This window comes from Otolemur garnettii, unplaced genomic scaffold (assembly GCF_000181295.1).
Source record: "Otolemur garnettii isolate 467f Iridium unplaced genomic scaffold, OtoGar3 scaffold00051, whole genome shotgun sequence".
Lineage (NCBI taxonomy): Eukaryota > Metazoa > Chordata > Mammalia > Primates > Galagidae > Otolemur > Otolemur garnettii.
In genome coordinates, this window is record NW_003852446.1 from 9,210,069 (window position 1) to 9,217,241 (window position 7,173).

The window sequence follows — 7,173 nt, forward strand, 5'->3', positions numbered from 1 at the left end:
TCACAGCTCACAGCAACCTCCAACTCCTGGGCTTAAGTGATTCTCTTGCCTCAGCCTCCCAAGTAGCTGGGACTACAGGCGCCCACCACAACACCCAGCTATTTTTTGGTTGTAGTTTTCATTGTTGTTTGGGAGGCCTGGGCTGGATTCAAACCCTCCAGCTCTGGTGTATGTGGCTGGTGCCTTAGCTGCTTGAGCCACAGGTGCCATGCCTATCAGTTGATTTTTCAGTGAACCTTCAGAGACATTTTTCCTTAGCCTCTACACCAGTTTTGATGTAAGGCAAATGGTTCAGGAACCATCTCGCTTCGTTTTCTCTTCCTCAGTTGAAATATGCGTTCTGTTACTAGAAACAAAAATTTGCTTTCCTACATGGGCTTCCAGGGAGTTAAAAGACAAAAATCATTTTCCAGTTTTTCTGGCTTCAAGCCTGATTCCCAGACACGATCCAACACTAATCGTCATCCAAATGGCTGTCAGCGAGATGGTCATTATGTACTCTGGCATGTAGTACTGAGGCAGTCTTGAGCAATGTTGTTATAGCACTATGTTATAATTATACCCGGCCTTGTTTCCTGCACATCTCACAGATGCTTATCCTCCAACGGGGTATTAGCTGACAGTTTTTCTGAACAAGCCTGGACAAAAGAAATAATAGCGGTAACCTGAGGAACTTCTGAAGGAACATACAGCTAAGGTTTGAGAATGGTCAGCCGGTTCAGTATTCTCTTACAGGCAAGTTGAACAGCAAGCAGCAAGCACTTCTACCTTTGACCTTGGTGCTCTCTTGTCTTATCCAGAATAATGTCACTTGACTCTTCCCTTAACTTAAAACACTTAGACTTAAAACATGAAACACGGTGGGTGGGGGGAGAATTCTTAGAATCTCTGAGCCTCATGCCTACCACTGCCAGAGGGACAACTTAAGGAGCCGAATGTCAGTCGGGCGTTGTTAGAACCACTAGGGAGTGGGAACCAAAATGAAGTCTTAAGGCTCCCCGCCTCAGAAACTGACTGGACCTCCTCTTGGCCAAAAAGATCCTTAAAATGGAGTTGCTAGCCATGAGAAATGAGATCAGATGTGCCTCATCATGCCCCCTCCCCTTCTTAGGGATGTCCTCTGTGACTCACTAACAGGCCTAAGGCTATGCAAGACCTCCCCTGCGGGTCCTCAAAATCCATAACAAACCCTTTGAGTCTGTCTGATACTTTGTCTCTGATTAACAGACAGCTTTATCTTAGGCATTCCTTTTCACTGACTGCTGATCTCACAGACAGAACCTAACTCAGCCAATTGTCAGCTAAGGAATCTTTAAACTCACCTATAACCAGTAAGTTCCCACTGCCAGATGTCCCACCTTTTGGGGCTAAACCAATGTATGTGACTCCTCCCCTGGGATGGGTGGAAAAGGTTTGTCCTATCGTCAGGGACAATGGGGTCTCAGCCAGATCGGATGGAATTCTTGGGAAACGTTCCCATTGAAATCCAGAGAAGTGGTGAGGGGAAAGCTCTTGAGGAAGAATTTAGGTGGTGGTTGCAGGGGGGTTGGGTATGGGGGGGGGTGAGTGTGCCTTACTTTCCAGTCTGTGTTTTAAGAGGTTTCCAAGCAGGTTTTAATTAATCTCCAGCTGAAACTTGCTAAACAAGTTTTGCAACCCAGGTTATTGTGTTAATATTCTTCTGGGTGTATTGGCCTGGGTTTGAATTTCATGAAGTTTATTATTCTAACTACAACTCAATGGGAAAAAGAGAGTGTACCTTGTAAAACCTAGATATTTCCTGGTAATGACTTGTAGGAAAGAATATGAGAAAAGAAGTGAGAACTTAAAGTTGATATTGAACCTAAACATTTGTACCCTGATATCAATCTGAAATAAAAAATAAAGTTTACATTTGCAAGTGACAAAAAACAAAAGTATTCTTTTAAAGAACATGCCTTTCCTCAAATGAAATATACACAAACTTTTGGTTTAGATGATAATTATTTGAGATTTACTTTTTAAAACAAACTCTTAAATTTCATATGCTCCAATCCCTAGGGGATAAATTTAGAACAGCTTGTTTCTTTCTAGTCTACCCCATCAAGACCTGCCTTTTAGAGATATTTTTATTGGGCACCACTAGATCTTTCTGGTAATAACCACTGGATAAGCATCACTCTGTCCTCCTCAAAGGAGCTACCGAGAAGAGTGGACTTTGGGGCAGTCAAAAAGACCTAGGATGCTGCCCCAGGGGCCTCCATCCCATAGCCCTCAGAATAATCACTTAACTTGCTCTCTGATAAGTTACCCTCTAGTTATTTATATAAGCCTATGCCCCAAGTATATAGGAGTCATCTCATTTAGAGCCATCAAATTGGTAAACATTCGCCACTTGAAGTAGACAAGAATTTTCCATGGGGACTGAGTTTTGAGGGAATTGGGTTCTAAACCTCAACTTTCACATATACTCTTTTTTTTTTTTTTTTCTATTTTGAGTCTCACTTTGTCACCCTGGGTAGAGTGTTGTGGTGTCATAGCTCACAGCAACCTCAAACTCTTGGGCTTAAGAGATCCTCTTACTTCAGCCTCCCAAGTCGTTGAGACTTAAGGGGTCCACCTCAATGCCCACCTATTTTTTTCCTATTTTTAGTAGAGATGGGGTCTTGCTCTTCCTCAGGCTAGTCTTGAACTCCTGGGCTCAAGCAATCCACCTGCCTTGGCCTCCCATGAGTGCTAGGGTTACAGGTGTGAGCCATTGCACCTGGTCCACATATATTCTTTATGGAAATGATCTGCCTGAAAATGTTCCTAAAGTTAAGAGGTCATGCTTCCCCTTGCCGTAGCTTCCCTTTCATAATTGCCCTCATCCCACTTGATGAAAGGTGCCCTCTCATTCCCTGCCCCCAGAATCTCAGCAGAAAGTGCTACTCCAATGTATAAAAATCTCTGGGCACCAGCCAGGCACAGTGGCTCAAGCCTATAATTGCAGTGACTTGGGAGGCAGAGGTGGAAGGGTCACTTGTAGGCCAGGAGTTCAAGAGCAGCCTGAGCAACATAGCAAGACCCCACCTCTACAAAAAAATTTCAAAATTAGTCAAGCATGGTATAGGCACCTATTCTCCTAGTTACCTGGGAGGCAGAAGGATCCCTTGAGACAGCTGGAGGCTGCAGTGAGCTATGGTGCCACTACATTCGAGCCTGGGTGACAGAGAGAAACCTTGTCTATAAAAAAATAATAATTAAATAAACCCGCTGGGCACCAAACCAAAGAAAATTTCAGGAATGTACATCTCCCGAGGGAAGCGTCCCCTGAGAGTTAAGCCAGCTTCTCACATTGCTTAGGAACATGTACCACGGTTTTATTTCAAATTCCACAAAAAAAGAGACTCCTGAGTAAGCCAATTCAAAGATTTCTTTTTTGGTGGAGATATAGAAGGCACACAATAAAGGAACTGCTGGTTACAGAACATCAGCATTCAGTCAGCTGGGGGGGGGGGTAACCATTACTTTCCAGTAAAAGATGACTCAAGCTTTTATCAGGATGGCTGATTACCTCCCAGAAGAAACTGCAAATTACATTACACATAAGACTTCTATCTCAGACTAGGTTTGGAGCAATTTTCTTTCTCACTGACTGAAAAAAAGAAAGCTTTGGTGTAAAAAATAAAAAAAAAGTTGAAGGGACTAGCAACTTTTTCATCCAGTTGACAAACTGCTTTATCTAAGTATTGGAAGTGGAAGTGAGATATTTCATATTTATTCAAATTGAAAAATAAAGTCAGCTTTCTTTGAGTATTTCCATTCCCCTTCACCTAATTAACATCTCTTTTTGTTGTTTTTTTGTTTGTTTGTTTGTTCCTTTGTTTTGAGACAGACTCTCAGGCTGTCGCCCTGGGTAGAGTGCTATGGTGTCACAGCTCACAGCAACCTCAAACTCTTGGGTTTAAGCGATTCTCTTGCCTCAGCCTCCCAAGTAGCTGGGACTGCAGGCGCCCACCACAACGTCCGGCTATTTTTTGGTTGTAGTTGTCGTTGTTTGGCAGGCCAGGGCTGGATTCAAACCCACCAGCTCTGGTGTACATTGCTGGTACCTTAGCTGCTGAGCTATAGGCTCCAAGCCTAAGTAACATTTCTTCCTCAGCTCTCAGCTTTGAACTCATGTTGTCCTCAGGAAGTCATCCCAGATCACCCTCCACCTCCTTTTCTTATACCTTCTAATCACACTCCATCACTGCATCTTTACCAGTTGTGACTTGCTGTTATTTGCGAAATTCTTTGATTAAGATCTGTCTCTCCTGCTAAAGCACAAGCTCCACAAAGGCAAGAATCCTGTCTGTTGGAGGTGTTTAGTTCCTTCCTGTTTGATGAGTAGGGAGAGAACTAACATTTTGCATAATTCTTTAAAAGTTAGTTTGATTTAGCTGTTTTGATAGTGAGGACTGGCTTTGCCAGTAGGTTATATACAGTAAGTCCTTTCCATCAGCTGAATGCACTAAATAAGCTATGCTAGGATCTTAAAGCCACACAAATAGATTTAAAGCATGCGAATAATGTACAGTATACCAGAGATAATATTCTTTGCAACCTTCTAACCTATGATTTTACAAACATAAGACATCAATTTGAAATAGGTGAGGAAAACTTTTTTTTTTGAGACAGTCTCTGTTGCCCTGGGCAGAGTGCTGTGGCGTCATAGTTCACAGCAACCTCAAACTCTTGGGCTCAAGTGATCCTCTTGTATCACCTCCCGAGTAGCTGGGACTACAGGTGCCCACCACAATGCCTGGCTATTTTTTTTTTTTTTTTAGAGACAGGTCTCACGCTTGCTCAGGCTGGTCTCGAACTCCTGAGTTCAAGGAATCCACCCACCTCAGCCTCCCAGAGTGCTAGGATTACAGGCATGGGCCACCACGCCCAGCTGAGGGAAAATTTCTAAATGAAATTTTAAAAAGACAAAATATGTGAGGGGGTATACAATTGCTCAAGATATTTTTAGGGTATATGTAAGCAAAAATGTTTGAAGTAAATAGAAATAGTACACTCACTGAGTTCATGCAGGACTGTTTTTTATTGTTCCTGGGTGGGTGTCCGTCAGCATCTGCTTGAACACATTCAGTGAGAGGGAAATTACAACCTACTTGGTAGCTCAAAGCATTGTTTGAAAGCTCTATTTGTTAAAACATTCCGCTAGCTTGGAGTTCAGTCTCCATTCACTCAATTGTGGCCTGAATTCTTCCCCCTGGAACAAGAGAAGTGCCTCATCCACTGAGCCAGCTCTTCAAGATTCAAAGACAGACATGTCAGACATCTAGTCCTTCGACAGTCCTTTATTAAATATAATTTCTTGGCACAGCATCATTCTTCTTTGAAGCTTTCTGCTCCCCTTCCTCTAATTAACTCCTACTCTTCCTCAGCTTCCTCTTGCACCTCCAGTCAGGTGTACATTTTCTATCTTTTATTTTTTTTGAGATAGAGTCTCAAGCTGTCACCCTGGGTCGAGTGCTGTGGCATCACAGCTCACAGCAACCTCAAACTCTTGGCCTTAAGCAATTCTCTTGCCTCAGCCTCCCAAGTAGCTGGGACCGCAGGTGCCCGCCACAGTGCTCGGCTATTTTTTTGTTGTTGCAGTTGCAGTTGGCGTTGTTTTAGCTGGCCTGGGCCAGGTTCAAACCTGCCAGCCTCAGTGTATGTGGCCAGTGCCCTACCCACTGGGCTACAGGCACCACCTCTTTTTTTTTTTATTTTTGAGACAGAGTCTGACTCTGTTGCCCTAGGTAGAGTGCTGTGGTGTCAGGCTCGGCACCTATAGCTCAGCAGCCAGAGTGCCAGCCACATATACCAGAGCTGGCGGGTTTGAATCCAGCCTGGGCCTGCCAAACAACAATGACAGCTACAACCAAAAATAGCCGGGCATTGTAGCAGGCACCTGTAGTCCCAACTACTTGGGAGGCTGAGGCAAGAGAATGGCTTAAGCCCAAGAGTTTGAGGTTGCTGTGAGCTGTGGCACCCTACTGAGGGTGACAAAGTGAGAGTCTGTCTCAAAAAAAAAAAGAGTGCTGTGTTGTCATAGCTCACAGCAATCTCATAGCTCAAGTGATCCTCCCTCAGCCTCCTAAGTAGCTGGGAGCACAGGCACCCGCCATGACACCCAGCTACAAGGAGTACATTTTCCACACAGGGAAAGGAGGAAGACAGAGAATACAAAAAACTTTAGCTTTTCCTCCTATAGCTTGGCCTTCTTTTTTAATTCTGAAGAAAGCCATTTCAAAGCCCTTCTGCTACATTTCATTGGCTGAAATGTGTCACATGGCACCCCGTACCTTTAAGGGAGACTGAGATTTCTAGCATTTTGCTTTCTGGTTTCTCTAGCAGAGAGTCATGCGTGTAAAGTGAGGAAGGTGATAACACATATATTGCAAGAATTACAAGCTATAATTTAAAAATTTGGAAGAAAGTGAGGAAAACCAAATAGTCAACTAAGAAAGTATGGTTTTGTTTTATTTTGTTTGAGACAGAGTCTCACTATGTTACCCTGGGTAGAGTGCTGTGGTGTCACAGCTCACAGCAACCTCCAACTCTTGGGCTCAAGCGATTCTCTTTCCTCAGCCTCCCAAGTAGCTGGGACTACAGGCGCCCATCACAATGCCCGGGTATTTTTAGAGACAGGGTCTTGCTCTTGCTCAGGCTGGTCTCAAACCTGTGAGCTCAGGCAATCCACCTGCCTTGGCCTCCCAGAGTGTTAGGATTACAGGCATGAGCCACTGTGCCAGGCCCAAGAAAGTAGTTATTTAAAAATCAAAACAAGGTCAAGTACTATGGCTCAGACCTATAATCCTAACTCTCTGGGACTGAGGAGCAGGTGGATCGCTTGAGCTCAGGAGACCAGCCTGAGCAAGAGCAAGATCCCATTTCTACTAAAAATAGAAAAATGAGCCAGGTGTTGTAGTGTGCACCTGTAGTCCCAGCTACTTGGGAGACTGAGGCAAGAGTAAGGTGACCAGAGGTCCCACTTTTGGCGGGACAGTCCCGATTTTTAACAACTTGTCCCGCATCCTGCGGCATTTTAAAAAAGTCCTGATTTTTGGAAAGAATGAAAAACAAGCTAGAGAACAGCAGGAGAATGGGAAGGGAATATACAGTTTTTGGCTGCTGAAAAGGTTAATGTAACTCCATTTGGGAATGAAGAGGTTA